At 43.3% G+C, this 17844-nt stretch overlaps 1 pseudogene across 1 annotated transcript in view; it reads left to right on the top strand.

Moving 5' to 3' along the window:
* LOC307111663 (neurofilament light polypeptide-like) overlaps window positions 1-15258 on the top strand; it is a 60680-nt pseudogene extending 45422 nt beyond the window's left edge. The window contains exon 3 of the transcript in view: window positions 14098-15258. The product of the transcript in view is annotated as a neurofilament light polypeptide-like (transcript). The remainder of the gene's footprint in view (window positions 1-14097) is intronic.
* Window positions 15259-17844: the final 2586 nt, after the last annotated feature.

Here is a 17844-nt window from a genome sequence, read left to right as displayed (position 1 = left end):
AGGGGGCCATGTTTGTTTCATAAAATGTTATAGATTCTTAGCTGAGGTATTGAGTTTAGAATTAATAGATAAGCTTGGCTATGTCCAGGCTGTCCTTCTGGGTATGAAGAAATGCTAACAGTATTTTTTTTTTCTGGGAATCACCTCACAAAAAAGCAGATGTTGTATGAACACAAAATGAACAAAGAGAGAGGGAAAAGGGGCACTCCTAAGTTGGAAAATTCACCCTCCTCTCTATGTTATGAAACCATTCATTGAGTGAGATGGATGTTTCTCACCTAAGAAAATCCTGATGTTGTAGGAAAGAGGACAATGCTTCTGTTTGGGGATTGGAGATGAGGTATTATTTGCTGCTTATGCTGTGTGAAAAGGTGACTTGATTTGCAAATTTTAATAAATTGTCAATCAAAACCTGAGATTGGTTTTGCTAAGTAACCTTCCATTTTAATTTATTTATGCAATAAATGGGATATAAATAAACAGAAGAATAACCCAGGGTTACTAAAGTATCTATGATATAAACTTTATTAATCTTATAACTTAATTTGATTATGAGCCTTTAAATAGTATACAGTTAATTTTGGCTACTTTGTAGTTATTGTTTTATTTTGCCTTTGTCTTTAGCTATACATTTAAAAAAAATCCTCACCTGAGGATATGTTTTAATTGGTCTTTAGAGAGAGAAGAAGGAAGTGAGAGGGAAACATCGATGTGAGAAAGAAACATTGAATGGTTGCCTCCCTTATGCACCCTGACCAGGAATCAAACCTGCCATGTTTTGGTGCATGGGATGATGCTCCAACCAACTGAGCTACTTGACCAGGGCTGAGCCTGTCTTTCCTTCTTTCTTTCTTTCTTTCTTTCTTTCTTTCTTTCTTTCTTTCTTTCTTTCTTTCTTTCTTTCTTTCTTCCTTCCTTCCTTCCTTCCTTCCTTCCTTCCTTCCTTCCTTCCTTCTTTCCTTCTTTCCTTTCTTCCTTCCTCTCCTCCTCCTCCTCCTCCACCTCCTCCTCCTCTCCCTCCTCCTCCTCCTCCTCCTCCTCCTCCTCCTCCTCCTCCTCCTCCTCCTCCTTCTTCTTCTTCTTCTTCTTCTCTCTCTCGCTCTCTCTTTCATAGTAGGGATTACAATATAGATCCTTAATATACCAGTCTTTCATGAATTGCTATTATGCCAATTAACATATAATATAGTCATCTTATAACAATATACTTCTATTTTAAATGAAAATTAGATCATAATTTTATTTTTGTTCTGAATCTTAACATATTTTCTCTCAACAGTAATGTCCTGAACAATTTCCATTTCTATGCATAAAGATTAACCTTTTTCTATGAGATTGTGTGCCATGAACTGGCCACAATTTCACACTTCCTCTATTGTTGAAAATTAGACTACTTCCAGATAGTTGTTCCATATTATAAATAATGTTATCATGAACATATTTACAGGAATACCCTGATATTCTTGTTTGAGTATGTTCATATATGACTGGAAGGGGATTGGTTAAAAAATATGTGCAGTAAATCAGACTTTATTTTGTTTTGAAGTAGTCCCATATTTACAGAACAGTTGTAAGTACAATACAAAGAACTGAATTTGTTTGTGTGGCTTCCTGCAAACAAGTATCTTTTCCCATATGGCCATGGTACGAAGATCAAAATTGAGAAGTTAACATTGACTCATTACTACTATATACTCCTCAGACTTCAGGCAAGTTTCTACAAGTAGCCCAACAATGTAATTTTTAGCAAAATTTCAGAAGCAGACATTGTTGTTTAGTTCTTATTCATTCTTCTTCGTTCTGGAAAAGTTTCAGTTTTCTTTGACTTTCAAGACCTGACACATTTGGAACAATGAATTTTAAATGGCCCTCAAATTGGGTTTGTTTGATGTTTCCTCATAATTAGGTAAGTTCAAGTTACACATCTTTGGTGGAGATATCACCAATGTAACATTGCATTGTATTTGATCAGTAAGTGCAATATTTTAATTCATACTAGTACCAACAATCTTCACTTGCATCATTTGATTAAGGTGGAGTCTTCCAGGCCTCTCCCTTGTATGGTTACTATTTTTTTGTTATTGTTAATCCTCACCTGAGGATATTTTTCCATTGATTTTTAGAGAGAATGGAAGGGAGGGGGAGAGATAGAGAGAGAGAAACATCCATGTGAAAGAGACACATGGATTAATTGCCTCCTGCATGGGCCCTGACCAGGGCCGGGGATTGAGCCTGCAATTGAGTACATACTCTAGACTGGAATTGAACCTAGGATCCTTCAGTCCACAGGCCAATGCTCTATCCATTGGGTCAAACTGGCCAGGGCTGGTTACTATTTTTTTTCTCTTTATAATTAGGTAGCATTTTGTGGGGAGACAATTGAAATGAGTAGCCATGTCATTCCTCATCAAACTTTGATTTAGTTATTCATTAATTTAGTTATATCTGTGATGTATATATACACATTCTTTGTATTGTATTTTCAATTTTTATCTAAGTATGGGATTGCTCCAAAATAAACACATGGTTTTCTATGTGACTCAATGTGTTGTAATATGTTACTATCTTTGAGAACTTTCTTACTCTTTGACACAGCATGATATTCCAAGCTCACCATTCAGTTGCCTTCCCAGCCACAGAATCAGGCATTTCTCCAAGGATTCCTGATTCCCTTTTAGTGGATATTGGTGTTTAGAAGCCAAAATCTTGGTGCTAGATATGCTCATTGCTACTGGGGTGTCACTATTTTTTACTCTACTTCCAATCCAACATCACAGGAGTCATTTTAATTTTCTTTCTTTCACATGTGTGATTCCCTTCACAAGCAGTGAAAAGCCTGGCTCTGATTTTCCTTAGTTTACATACTTACTTGACCCAACTCCTTATGTATAACCAATCTCCAGTCACTGCTGCCACCTGCTGTCTTGCAGGTGCCCTTCTCATCCTGCTGGGATGCTAAACTCACGTCTCAGCCACTTCCCCATATGGGTGTTTTCATCCTGCTTGGATTCTAAAACCCCACATAGCTTTAGTCTAACATACACATGCCCTCCTCATCTAGCATGGACTCTGATACCCCGTGCAAGACTGCTTCTCATATAGGTGTCTTTCTGCCTTTTGGTGGAGTGACACTCTCATCAGACTGCTTCCATATATGGGTTTTCTCCTTACTCTGCTAGGGCTCTGATATACCACACTGGGTCACCCCCACCTATGTCTTTGTGGCAATCTTCCTGTTCCTGCTCAGACATTGACCTCATACCAGGTTCCCCTCCTTTAAGAATGCCCCCCTCAGCTTGCTTGGAGCCTGACACAATGGAGTTGAAAGCTTAAGTCTCTCAGATATAGGGTGGGGCAAAAGTAGGTTTATAGTAGTGAATATGGGAAACAGAGCTTATTCTCATATTATTTTTTAATTATTGTATTATTTCCCATATGAACAACTATAAGCCTACTTTTTTGCCACCCTGTATTTGCGTTTGAAGAAAAGTAACTGTATTTATTCATTAAAAGAATTATTCATGTAAAAGGTCCGGGGTGCTGGATGAATGTAAGTAGATCTTTGCCCTTATAGAGTGTGTATCCTGGCACAAGACAAGGACAAAATACAATAAATATAATAAATGAGCACGTTATAATGTACTTCAAAATATGTAAAGTGCTATGGAAAAGGGAAAATGTAGACCAGGGTGGGGATAATTGTGTGTGTGTGTGTGTGTGTGTGTGTGTGTGTGTGTGTGTGTGTAGTGGGGGGAGTTACAGGTTGTAATTTGAAGCATGCTATTTGAATTTGTTGTCTTTCCAAAATAAAGATTGCATATAGGCAGCTCCTAGGATGAATCTGATTCTTAAATGGTTTTATTGAGCTCAATGTGTATTTATTTATTGCCAGCATTTAACAATTGGAAGATTTCATGTAAAAAAACCCATTTTCATCTCTTTGTGAAATGTCAGGAGGATTGGTGACCCTGGGCAAGCCCCTCCTCATGGCACTGGTGATGGGAGCTGAAGAATGCCTTCCTGTTTAGATGAAGCAAGCTTGCTCCTCTTTTCCACAGTCTGCACCTGCCATGGTTCATATAGTCACTCAGCCTGAATAGGTGTACCAGTGTTTGGGCCCTGATCGATAGTACCTGTATTTGTATTTTGCTGTGTTTGTGTTCTATAAGAAGTAGGGTAAATATTGTAGCTCTTGGCTCTGTTTTGTGCTGGACTCTGTTGTGGCCTACTATTGCCTTCAAATGTACAATGCTTTATTCCCTGATGACAAGGATGAGATACTGTTAAGAACAATTAAAACAAAAATGTTCGGGTGCCACATGTGCCGTGCCAGCACAGCCAAGGGTGAACCTGAATGGGTGCGATGAAGGATTTAGAAAAGACAGACAAGAAAAGAAAGCTGGGTCTGGGTGGGATGCTGCCCTCTTTGATGGAGAGAGACAGTGCCACAGCCTGTAAGCTGTCTCTTTATTTTATAGCCAGATTCCACGAGGCAAAGTAAGGGCCTGGTTACAAAGTTCTCGTGGGTTTCGATTCTACTCAATTACATGCACCTGAACTCTATCAAGCCCACATCACTCAGACACGTGGGACCACGTGTTCGGACCATAGGTTCAAGCTTACAACTATAGCCTTTGGCTATAATTGTGCTGAGAGGGCTCTGCCCTCCAAGCTGGGACTTGCACGTGGCAATGAGAGGACTGTGCCCTCTCATTAGTCCGAGGCTTGAACCTGTCCAAACACTGTAGCCGCTCTCCACACAAAGACACAGGCAAAATAAATTAATTCCCATAAATTTATAGTATGTAATTGAATCTATCCATTATCCACCAGAAACTTGAGAAGATTTAAGTTTTAAAATGAATGACCAGGACTCATTGGGGAGTTGATGTTGGTCATTTTTGTTTTTGGAAGCCACACCGAGTAGGCATTTGACCTTAACATGTGATAGACTCTAAGATGATGTCTATAAGGCAAAGAATACGTAATGTAATAACAATGATAACAAAAAACCCACACTTCTTAAGAGATGTTATTTTTATTGCAGCATTATTTACAATAGCCAACATATGCAAACAATGTAGGTATCTTTCAATAGGTCAATGGATAAAGATATTGTGATATATATTTGAGTCATAAAAGAGAAGGAAATTCTGCCATTTGTGACAATGTGGGTGAACTCAGAGGATATTATTTTCAGTGAAATAAGGCACACACAAAAAGACAAATAGTACATGATATCACTTCTATGAGGAATCTAAAAATGTTGAACCTAGAGAAACAGAGTAGAATGATGGTTACAAGCAGCTGGGGAATGCTGGAAATGGGAAGATATTGGTCAAAGGATACAGATTTTCAGTTTTTAGAGATAAATACATTTTAGAGATCTAATTTATAGCATGGACACTATAACTAATGATAGAGTATTATATACTTGAAATTTACTAACAGGTCAGATCTTAGATGTTCTAAACACACACGCGCGCGCACACACACACACACACACACACACACCATGGTAACTATGTGAGGTGACAGATATATTCACTAGCCTGATTGTGGTAATTACTACACAAGGTATATTTATATTAAAATACCACTTTGTAAACCTTAAATATATACAATATTTTGTTTCTTATCATACTTTAATAAATCTGGGGGGGAGTAAACCTGATCCCCAATTTTAAAAAATAATAACAAAAATAAAACCTTACCAAATGTCTTCTGTTTAATAAAAACAAAATAAAGAAAGAAAATGCTCCTTCCCTTTTCCAGCAACAACAAAGAGATGTAGCGAGACTCATGACAATTGCAGATAGTTGCTAATTTTATGATAAATAGAAGAAAACACATTCGAGTAGGAAAGCCTCTATCAGGAACTATGATTGTCACCAGCATATCAGCCTCATGGAGCTCAAACTAGTCAAGCAAGAACACAATGGCTTCAGTCCATGAAACTTCACAGTCATTGTAAAACATTCAGAATTGAGAAAGTAAAATCTAGTGCCAAGAATGTACTGAACTGGGAAGCTTTCGTTCTCTCTGAGTGCAATCATAAAAAGAACACTGCATTCAATTGGGCTGTGCTTTTGACTATCTTTGGAGTCCAAGCAATTCTTATTTAACAGCACATGCTGTAAGACTGTAGAACCTCAAATTTTGTTCGTAGACATAAATTTCACAAATAGAGCAAACCCACTGGTGAAGGCATTAATTTTTAAAATGTCTTATCACTTTAATTATATTTTTTCTTGGATGCTTTTGCATAATTCCTTTGTATCTGGAGTCCAAAAAGAGCCTTACAAAGTCTCTCTTGCCCCTTGTCTGGGGAAAAAAAAAGAAAAAAAAAAAAGATGTTCTAAAAGGCCCAAGTCATTATTTCACTCTTCAAAATTGCCAAGGGCACTAAATTACATCTTATCCTAGAGGCCTGGTTCATGAAATTCATGCATAGGAGTGGGGGGAGGGGTCCCTCAGCCCAGCCTGCACCCTTTCCAATCTGGGACATCCCTCTCGCAATCCAGGTCCGCTGGCTCTTAACCACTCACCTGCCTGCCTGCCCGATCACCCCTAACTCCTCTGCCTGCCTGCCTGACCGCCCCTAACTGCTCACCTGCTGACCTGATGGCCCCTAACTGCTGGCCTGATTGCCCTTTACCGCCTCTGCCTCGGCCTCCACACCTGGGACCTGGGCTTCTCTCTTTCTGGCTGGTTACAGGCACCTGGGACCTGGGCCAGCTTCGCCTGGGCTAGCTGCAGCCGCAGGTGCCCAGAACAATGGGTGGCTTCTCCCGGGCAGGCTGCAGGCACCCGGGACTGGAGGTGGCTTTGTGTGAGCCTGGCTTTGTCAGGAAGGACATCTGGAAGGTCATCTGGAAGACATCAGGTCTAATTAACATATTACCCTTTTATTGGTATCCCAACTAATAAAAGAGTAATATGCAAATTAACCACCACTCCACTATACCCACAAGCCACGCCCACCAGCCAATCAGGAGAGAGTATGCAAATTAACCCAACCAAGATGGCCACGGCCACGGAGCGAGCAGGAGGCTTGGCTCTGCTCAAGGCTACAAAGTTTCAATTATAGAAGATAAATAAATCCCAGATACCAGGGCCTCCTCTTGGGTCGCCGGGGGGCGTGGCCGGCCTGCAAACCACCACAGGACCCTTGCCCAGGCTACCCCATGCCCCAAGGGAACCCCCACCCTGATCTGGGACACCCTTCAGGGCAAACCAGCCAGCCCCACCCATGCACCAGGCCTCTATCCTATCTAATAAAGGAGTAATATGCAAATTGACCATCACTCCAACACACAAGATGGATGCTCCCATGTGGTCAAAGATGGCTGCCCCTATGTGGACACAAGATGGCCACCACAAGATGGCCAGCAGGGGAGGACAGTTGGGAAGGACCAGGCCTGCAAGGGAGGGCAGTTGTGGGTGATCAGGCTAGCAGGGGAGGGCAGTTGGGAGTGATCAAACCTGTAGAAGAGGGCAATTACGGGGAACCAGGCCTGCAGAGGAAGGAAGCTGGGGAGGACCCAGGCCTGCAGGGGAGAGCAGTTGGGTGGGGGACCAGGCCTGCAGGGGAGGGCAGTTAGGGGTGACCAGGCCTGCAGGGGAAGGCAGTTAGGGGCAATCAGACTGGCAGGGTAGCAGTTAGGCATCAATCAGGCTGGGAGGGGAGTGGTTAGGGGGTTATCAGGCTGGCAGGCAGAAGTAGTTAGGGGCAATCAGGAAGGCAGGCAGACGAGCAGTTGGGAGCCAGCAGTCCTGGATTGTGAGAGAGATGTCCAACTGCCCATTTAGGTAGGATCAGGCCTAAATGGGCAGTTGGACATCCCTCGAGGGGCCCCATATTGGAGAGGGTGTAGGCTGGGCTGAGGGACACACACCCCCATGCATGAATTTCATGCACCGGGCCTCTAGTAGATAATAAAAGGCTAATATGCAAATAGACTGAACGGTCGAACAACTGAACAGCCGGTCACTATGACGTGTGCTGATCACCAGGGAGTGCGCACGGAATGTGGTGGATGTCGGCAGCAGGCGGCAGAGCGCGGAACATGGCAGGCATTGGTCGTGGTGGGATGGTGGAGCAGGTGATCAGGGGTGCCAGGCCAAGGTGAGGCGCAGGTCACTGTCATCTGGGCAAGCCTCTGATGGTTACTGAAAATTCTTTGCTCCCGCGCACCAAGGTCCCACCCAGTGCTCACACCTACTGCTGGTGCTAGCTCTACTTACACCCACTGCCCATGCTGGAGCCATGGCTCACACCCACTGCTGGTGCCCGGCGCTGGCCCTGATCACTCAGTGCTATCAGTGGGTGCAAACGGCGGTTGCTGGCCCCGATCACCCTTCAAGGCTTCTCCACCTCCCCCTGCTCCTGAGGGGCAATTGGGACTGGCAGCCACCTCTCACACTCACTGCTGGCGACAGCCCCATCACACCTGCAGCTGGTGCTGGAAATGCTGCTCGCACCTGTTGCCGGTGCCTGTCACTGGTCCCAATCGCTCAGCACCATCAACGATGTGAACAGCAGCTGCCGGCCCTGATCACCCCCTGAGGGCTTCTCCATCTTCTCCTGCTCCTGAGGGGTGATGGGGGCAGCAGTCACTGCTTCCACCCACTGATGGTGCTGGCCCCGCTTGTACCTGCCGCTGGTGCCAGCCCCAATCGTTCCGAGCCGTCAGTGGGTGCAAGTGGGGCTGGCGCAGTTAGCGCGTGGGAGCTGAGGCAGCTGGAGCGGGGCTGCCAGCAGACAGGGGGCCAGGGGCCACAGTGGGAGGGTCTGGGCAGGGGCGTGGAGGATGGGCTGAGACCCCCCACTGTGCCTACCACAGCCTCACGACCCACAGTTCCTTTCAAGGTGCACAAATTCATGCAGTTGGCCCCTAGTATTTATATATGCACTGTACTTCAATTTACCCTGACATTATGCAACTACTCATTGGGTTTTATATTTATTGAGCACATATTATTATATTCCTAGTGATGGCCCAAGTGTCATAGAAGGAAGAATTATGCGGGTATGTAATGCAGCATGTATCTATAAAATGTCATAGAGTTAAATTAATTGAATCAGGTATGGACCTTGCCCTCCAGGAGATTATAAGAAACCAAGAAAGATCAAACAAAACACAAATAATTTTAACAGAAGGTAAAGGACCAGGATCATGAGAAACATGTGATAAAAAAATGAAGGAAAGAAAAGAGAGATGAGATATAATCTCTGGATGGAGAGCTGAGGTGGCTGGAAATTTCAATGAGGAGGAAGATCTGAAAAAATATTTGTGCTCTACTGAGAATTTTGTAGGTTTATATCAAATATCCCCAACTTTCTCAAATAGTAAATTAAGCAGAAGTTGCATGAGCAGTTTTATGTTTGGAGCAACCAAACTAAATGGAAAGGTAGACATGGCACCGAGAACCTATTCCTTGATTTCTTACACAGGCACTATTCTAGGCCTGTTCTGTTTCCCTTAACATTTCATCACCAGCACTTTGAAGAGTGTGTGGAAATTGCCGAAACCGGTTTTGCTCAGTGGATAGAGCATCGGCCTGTGGACTCAAGGGTCCCAGGTTCGATTCCGGTCAATGGCATGTCCCTTTGTTGTGGGCACATCCCCAGTAGGAGGTGTGCAACAGGCAGCTGATTGATGTTTCTCTCTCATCGATGTTTCTAACTCTCTATCCCTCTCTATTCCTCTCTGTAAAAAATCAATAAAATATATTTTTAAAAAAAAGAGTGTGTGGAAATTTGTAAACACTCAATAGACATTTGAGCAATTAGAGAAACCAAAGGACATGGGAATCTTATGGTTTAGTCATCTTTCCTCAGAATACGTGACTTAAGGTCTAAGCAAATGGGGGAACACAGGAAAAAGTGATATGTATAAAACAAAGTATTTTTACTTCAATAGACTAGTTCTCTGTCTACTTATCATCCTATCTAATAAAAGAGTGATATGCAAATTAACCATTACTCCACTACACCCACAAGCCATGCCCACCAGCCAATCAGGAGCGAGTATGCAAATTAACCCAACCAATATGGGAGCTAGCAGGAGGCTTGGGTTTTCCACGGTAATGGAGGAAGCCAAGCTTTCACCACAGCCTGGATTGCCTAGGCCTCTACTCAAGGCTACAAACTTTCAATTATAGAAGATAAATAGATCCCAACAAAAATGGCGGCAGCCACTGAGCTGGAGAGAGCAGGAAACTTGAGTTGCTCCCGGTGATGGAGGAAGCCAAGCTTCCTCCTCTCAAGGCTACAAAGTTTCAATTATAGAAGATAAATAAATCCCAGATACCAGGGCCTCCTCTTAGGTCGCCAGGGGGCATGGCCAACCTGCAAACCACCTCAGGCTCCTTGCCCAGGCTGCCCCATGCCCCAAGGGAACCCCCACCCTGATCCGAGACACCCTTCAGAGCAAACCAGCTGTCCCCCACCTGTGCACCAGGCCTCTATCCTAATAAAATAGTAATATGCAAATTGACTGTCACTCCAACACATAAGATGGATGCCCCTATGTGGTCAAAGATGGCTGCCGCCATGTGGACACAAGATGGCTGCCACAAGATGGCCAACAGGGGAGAGCAGTTGGGAGAGACCAGGCCTGCAAGGGAGGGCAGTTGGGGGTGACCAGGCCTGCAGGGGAGGGCAGTTAGGGTTGACTACGCCTTCAGGGGAGGGCAGTTAGACATCAATCAGGCTGGCAGGGGAGTGGTTAGGAGGTGATCAGGCTGGTAGGCAGAAGCAGTTAGGGGCAATCAGGAAGGCAGGCAGGTGAGCAGTTGGGAGCCAGCAGTCTTGGATTGTGAGAGGGATGTCCGACTGCCTGGATCGGGCCTAAATGGGCAGTTGGACATCTTTCAAGGAGTCCCAGATTGGAGAGGGTGCAGGCTAGGCTGAGGGACACACACCCCCTCCATGCACGAATTTCATGTACTGGGCCTCTAGTTGATTTATAAGCTAGGATACTGGAACGATCTTTATTTATTTATTTTTTTAAAGAATTATGAATAAAATCCATCTATGTCAATTGTCAACTTTCTAGGCGTCTTTTCTCCCAGAAGAAACTGCGTAGAGGTGAGACTTAGTCAAGCTTCACGCTTCCACAGTTTTCATATAAGCCAGCCCGACTTTGTGAAACTCACCTTGATCTTATATTGGAATTCTTACGAGGCAGTGTTGAGCATTTCAGTGCAATTTTTTTTTTATGGTTTGCTCATGCTAAGATGATTTACTTTACACCTGTATAGGAATACTCAAGGGAAAGGTCATGGTATACAGAAAATATATAAAAATACTAAGGCAATTATAAACTCTAGATAAAAAAAAATTATAAGAAAGTAAATATACTTATATCATATTTTATATCTCAGTTTGAATAATTTTAACATAATCATAATGACTTATTGGGAAACAGAAGAAAGAAAAAGTATGCATGTATGCATATAGATGAAAGAGAGTATAAGAGGTAAATTTCCATCTCTATAAAAGAAAGACAAGAATTAATAGTTAAATGTAAAATCATGAAATATTAGTATAAGCCTATTATTTTTTGTGATATGTTTTTTTAATTGTTGACACTATTACAAACAAATAGTAAATAAATGAAGCATAAATGGCAAATGAGAGGGTATAGAGTGATCATTGCTTATTGTTTGGAATAAATGATATACAGTGTATTAAATATTAATGTAAAGATTGAATTCTTTTTTTTTCTAAGATTTGTCCAATGGAATTATGCTAATCCTATCCAGAGGCAAACATTTTATATTTGTATTAAGTGTTGTATTCAATAGTGCTTTCAAGTACACATTATCTCATTTGATAATGGAATAAAAACCAAGTGAGAGAAACAGTGGTTTCCAGTTTATAGAGAAGGACAGTGGGGCTTAGAAAGAGTAAAGCCCAAGTTCATAGATGTTGGAACAGAACTGCAAATTTCAAAATCCATCCTTCTGCCTTTTCACATTAGAATTCTAATTGTCACAGAGGAAGGAAAATCATTAGATAACGATGCAAAATAAGTGAATCTTTTCTATAGCCCTGTTCATAGCATGGCCTTTAGGCAACTAACAAAAAGAAATAGGCAGAGAAAGGTGACATAGAACAGAGTGAGGTCATGATCAAAGTCTTGGCGATGTCTGCTCAGAGTGAGATATACTGCTTTCTCAAGGGAAAGCCAGGTTGGTACTTCATGCCTGTGGAAAAGAACTCCTGACATGGAAAGATGCTGCTCATTTTGCTCTTAGTCCTCCAACTTCAACCACAACCACAAGAGTAAAGTGGCCACTGATGAGAATGAGATCACTTTTCACATAAAATTGGATTAAAGAGTCCTGCTTCCCTCCTTAAGGACTCCTTGAAAAAAATGCACACTTTCCTGTTGAGGATCTTACAAATTATTGCTTTTAATGGATCTTGCACCATAAAGTGCACTGTGCTTGAACTCCAAACTTGTGCCATGCCTTGGTGAGTATTTTATGAATTGTAAAATTGAAAAGTAAGTTAAGATGCAAAAGTGGCTGCTGGCTCTTCCATCTGATAAATCTTATTTGGGATTAGAATATAATATTCCCTTTAAGACCTCTTTTTTTTTTAAATGGAGTTTAACTGAATACCAATAAAAAATTTAAAAATTCTATCCTGTATCTTTGCTTCTTCATTGTTAACTATATATATATATATATATATATACATATATATATATATAGTTATTACTTAGCTGTGCAAATTTCCTTTCTTATAAATGATTTCAGGTTTTCTGAAAATGTCAGCATCAGACTTCACTGTTTTCTGATTTTCACACATTGCACCATGACTGATAATGTGCTTGGAGATATATTCTAAAATAGATGTTTACCTACCTGGCCAATGTGGTTGAGGGCTGTCCCATGCACCAAGAAGTCACCGGTTTGATTCCTGATCAAGGCACATGCCCTAGTTGTGGGCTCAATCCTCAGTAGGGGGTGAGCAGGAGGCAGCTGATTAATGATTCTCTCATGGATGTTTCTATCTCTTCCTCTCCCTCCTTCTCTCTCTTTAAAATCAATAAAAACATTTAAGAAATAAAATAGATGTTAACCAGTAGAGGACCAACTTCTGGAGTGCAAGAGTAAGGGCCTTGATGAACTCTCCTTCTAAAACAAAACAAAACAAAACAAAACAAAACTAAACAAAAGACAAGCAAAATAACTAAAATCAATCCTTTCAGACCTCTGGCAATTAACCAAAGTACCAGAATGAGCTGAAAACTGTTCATACAAAAGAAATTACTAAACGATGGTAAGACAGCAGGGTCTGTGATGCTTGAAGTTAGGACTATTCTCATCTTTCACTTCTTCCCCAGCTTAGTGGCGTAGCAGGGAAAAGCCAGCAGCACCTCAGAGAATGGAAAGTTTGCACTGCTTTGGAGCTTCATTAATAACATTATACCCTGTGCAGAGCCAATATTTGTCTGAAATGTTAGCTCCCTGCGATATTTCTATGCTTAGATGGCTATCTAATATCTCAGAGCAGTGGTTGCTGGAGGAACCTGATACCAGAGTTGTTACAAACAACTCTATTTGTAACAAACAAACAAACAAACAAACACCAGGAATGTGAAGAAACAGGAAAGTGAGTCTGCATACAATAGAAAATGTCCTGAAGGGGGAAATGATTTTGAACTTAGACAAAGACTTTATATAAGCTATTATAATTATTCAGAGAACAATAAAGAATTAAGAGAAAGTATGAAAATGGTACTGGCCAGGATAAGTTCATCTACACTATTAAAAGAGAAAGATGCTCATTGACCATATCACTGCTATGCACACCAGCCAATCAGGAGTGGTATGCAAATTAACCCAACAAAGTTGGTGGGCAAATTTGCATACTCAGGTGGGGCGGGCAGTGCCAGATGCTGCCTGTGGGGTCCAGGCCACAATCGGGGACCAGGCAGGCAGGGGTGACCAGCGTCTCCGGGATCACTGTCTGCCCCTGGGCCGTCTGCGGACACCAGTGGAGCAGGCCCGGGTTGAACATTTTAATGAAAATGGGATGCCTGTGCCCCACCCCACTGCGCCCCATCCCTGGCGAAGAGAGGGCAGTGGGCAGTTAGGAGGCACCAGGGCTCAGAAACGACTGGGAGCAACCTGAAGGCATGCTACCAGGAAGAGGTGCTGAACCATGAGGACGCCGAGGGCTGGCTGATGGAGGCGCACAAAGGTACAAACAAGGTGGCTCTCACCGGTGCTGAGCTGGAAAAGTGCATCGACAGCCTGATGGATGAAATCGCCTTTCTGAAGAAGGTGCATGAAGAGGAGATCGCCGAGCTGCAGGTGCAGATCCAGTATGCTCAGATCTCCATGGAGATGGACGTGTTCTCCAAGTTCGACCTCTCTGCTGCACTCAAGGACATCCGCGCCCAGTAGGAGAAGCTGGCTGCCAAGAACATGCAGAATGCCGAAGAATGGTACAAGAGCCACTTCACTGTGCTGACCGAGAGCACTGCCAAGAACACCTACGCAGTGCGCGCTGCCAAGGAAGAGGTGTCCGAGAGCCGCCGCTTGCTCAAGGCCAAGACCCTGGAGATGGAAGCAAGCCGGGGCATGAACAAAGCGCTGGGAAAGCAGCTGCAAGAGCTGGAGGATAAGCAGAACATCGATGTTAGTGCTATACAGGACACAATCAACAAATTAGAAAATGAGTTGAGAACTACAAAGAGTGAAATGGCATGATATTTAAAAGAATACCAGGACCTCCTCAATGTGAAGATGGCTTTGGACATTGACATTGCAGCTTATAGGAAACTCTTGGAAGGTGAGGAGACCTGGCTCAGTTTCACCAGCGTGGGAAGCATAGCCAGCAGCTACTCCCAGAGTTCCCAGGTCTTTGGTCGATCTGCCTATGGTGGTTTACAGACAATCTCCTACTTGATGTCTCCTTGCTCCTTCCCTTCTTAATACACCAGCCACATCCAGGAGGAGCAGATCGAGGTGGAGGAGACCATTGAGGCTGCAAAAGCCGAGGAAGCTAAGAATGAACTCCCCTCTGAAGGAGAAGCTGAAGAGGAGGAGAAGGAGAAGGAAGTGGCTGAGGACGAGGAAGGAGAGGAAGAGGAAGAAGGTGACAAGGAATAATTTGAGGATACAAAGGAGAAAGAAGGAGGTGAAGGTGAAGGAGAAGATGCCCAAGAAGCTGAGGACGAGAAGAAAGATGAAGGTGCTGGGGAGGAGCAAGCAACCAAGAAGAAAGATTGAGCCCCCCTTTCCTTAATTATTTCAGGAATAATCCTCCTGAAACCAGGTCAACCCTGTCACCAACCAAGCAGTTGAGTTCCTGATGCTATATGAATTAAGAAGTCAATATATATAACATTTTGAAGTGACTCGGGTTGGACATTAAATGTTGTGCTATGACTTTTCTCCTTATGCAGGGTATCTGTTTGCTTGCAGAGTGGCTTCCTGGCTTGCTGCCAGCCTGTGCATGTCAACGCTTATGAGTTCAGGATCTATGACAATGTGAATAATTCAGATGTTTACAATAAAAACACATGACTACATGAATTCACTGATGTTAATGTTAAACTTCATGGAAAAAATAGTCTTTTGAATCTTTGGTGGTGAGAAATTAAAGACCTCAACTCATCCTATCTAATAATAGACAAATATGCAAATTGACCATACCTCCGACACACCAACAAGCCACGCCCACAAGCCACGCCCACCATCCAATCAGAACGAGCATGCAAATTAACCCAAACCAAGATGGCTACAGCCACAGAGAGCAAGGTTTCCTAGGTAACAGAGGAAGCCAAGCTTTCTGCTAGCCGTTGCAGGCCTAACCCTCCACTCAAGCTACAAAGTTTCAATTATAGAAGGTAAACAAATTCAAACAAATGGCGGCAGAATGGAGCCCCAGGCTTGGCTCTGCTCCAGGCTACAAAGTTTCAATTGTAGAAGGAAAATAAATTCCAGATACCAGGGCCTCCACTTGCATTGCCAGGGGGCGTGGCCGGCCTGCAAACCACCACAGGCCCCTCGCTCAGGCCGCCCCACACCCCAAGGGAAACCCCACCTGATCCGGGATGCCCTTCAGGGCAAACCAGCTGGCCCCCACCCCTGTACCAGGCCTCTATTCTATCTAATAAAAGAGTACTATGCAGATTGATCATCACTGCAACACACAATATAGCTGCCCTCATGTGGTCAAAGATCCTGCCCCCATGTGGACACAAGATGGCCACCACAAGATGGCCAGCAGGAGAGGGCAGTTGGGAGGCACCCGGCCTGCAAGGGAGGGCAGTTGGAGGTGATCAACCCTGCAGGAGAGGGCAGTTAGGGGTAAGCAGGCCGGCAGAGGAGGGAAGTTGGGGCCAAACAGGCTGGCAGCAGAGTGGTTAGGGGGTGATCAGGCTGGCAGGCAGAAGCGGTTAGGGGCAATCAGGAAGGCAGGCAGGCAAGCAGTTGGGAGCCAGCAGTCCTGATTGTGAGAGGGATGTCTGATGCCCTAAACGGGCAGTCGGACATCTCTTGAGGGGTCCCAGATTGGAGAGGGTACAGGCTGGGCTGAGGGACAACCCCCCTCCGTGCACGAATTTCGTGCACTGGGCCTCTAGTATGCAATAAAAGTTATACTGAATGATAAAAAAAAATACATTAGGGGCCAGGAAATGGTCAAAGAACTGGGGAACCCTTCTCAAATCAGGAAGGGAAGTCACAGGGTGTATATTATTGCTACAAATACAGTATTTCCTACTACTTACAGCATATACAATGTAATGTATTAGATGCCTTCCTATCGCATGAAGTACGTATTCTCATAGAGTAATACTGGTAGATATGTTCTAGTTATGGTAGTATGTCATATCCTATCTATATTAATAAAATGGTAATATGCTAATTAGACCATGAGACCTTCCAGACATCCTTCCGGACAAAGCCATGGTGGCGTGGCTGAGGCAGAGGCAGTTAGGGGTGATCAGGCCAGGAGTGGAGGGCAGTTGGGGGTGATCAGGCTGGTGGGGGGGCAGTTGGGGTCAAGCAGGCCAGCAGAGGGGACCAGTTGGGGGTGAGCAAGCGAGCAGGGGGGGTGAAGTTGGGGCAATCAGGCCAGCAGGCAGAGTGATTAGGGGTGATCAAGCAGGCAGGCAGGTGAGCAATTAGGAGCCAGCAGTCCTGGATTGCGAGGGGATTGTCTGACTGCCGGTTTAGGCCTGATCCCACAGGGGTCCCAGATTGGAGAAGATGCAGGCCAGGCTGAATTTCGTGCACCAGGCCACTAGTAGATATTATAAAAGGCTGTATAAAATTCAGTTTTGTTTGTAATTCTTTTCTTCTCTAATCATGTTTTGAAAGGCAACTGCAAACAATAAATATAAAACTTTGCTAGTGGGCTTATAATACAGAGTATCCCCCCAAAATGTATACACACACTTTGAGTAATTATAAAGGCAGTGTTTATTAAAATACATTTCACTTTCAAAATTGAGCTATCAACTATTAAAGTGTGTGTACATTTTCTGGGGGATACCCTATATATGCAGATGTCCATTTGTACAAAAGACAGAGTAGGAGAGGGAGTATTTTAGAAGTTTTTGCATGTTATTGAAATTAAGTTAGTATTAATCAAGTAGATTGTTTTATTTATTTATTTATTTATTTATTTATTTTTTGCGGTATTCACTTTATTTAATTTATTTAATTAATTAATTAATTAATTTTTTATTGAGGTATTATATGTGTACATATCTTACCATTACCCCCCCCCACCCCACACCCATACATGCCCTCACCCCCCAGAGTTTTGCGTCCATTGTTTATGCTTATATGCATGCATACAAGTCC

This window comes from Cnephaeus nilssonii, assembly GCF_951640355.1.
Source record: "Cnephaeus nilssonii genome assembly, chromosome: 15".
In the NCBI taxonomy this organism is placed as follows: domain Eukaryota; kingdom Metazoa; phylum Chordata; class Mammalia; order Chiroptera; family Vespertilionidae; genus Cnephaeus; species Cnephaeus nilssonii.
The sequence above is the reverse complement of the archived record's forward strand: the minus strand, read 5'-3'. Positions and strand labels throughout refer to the sequence as shown.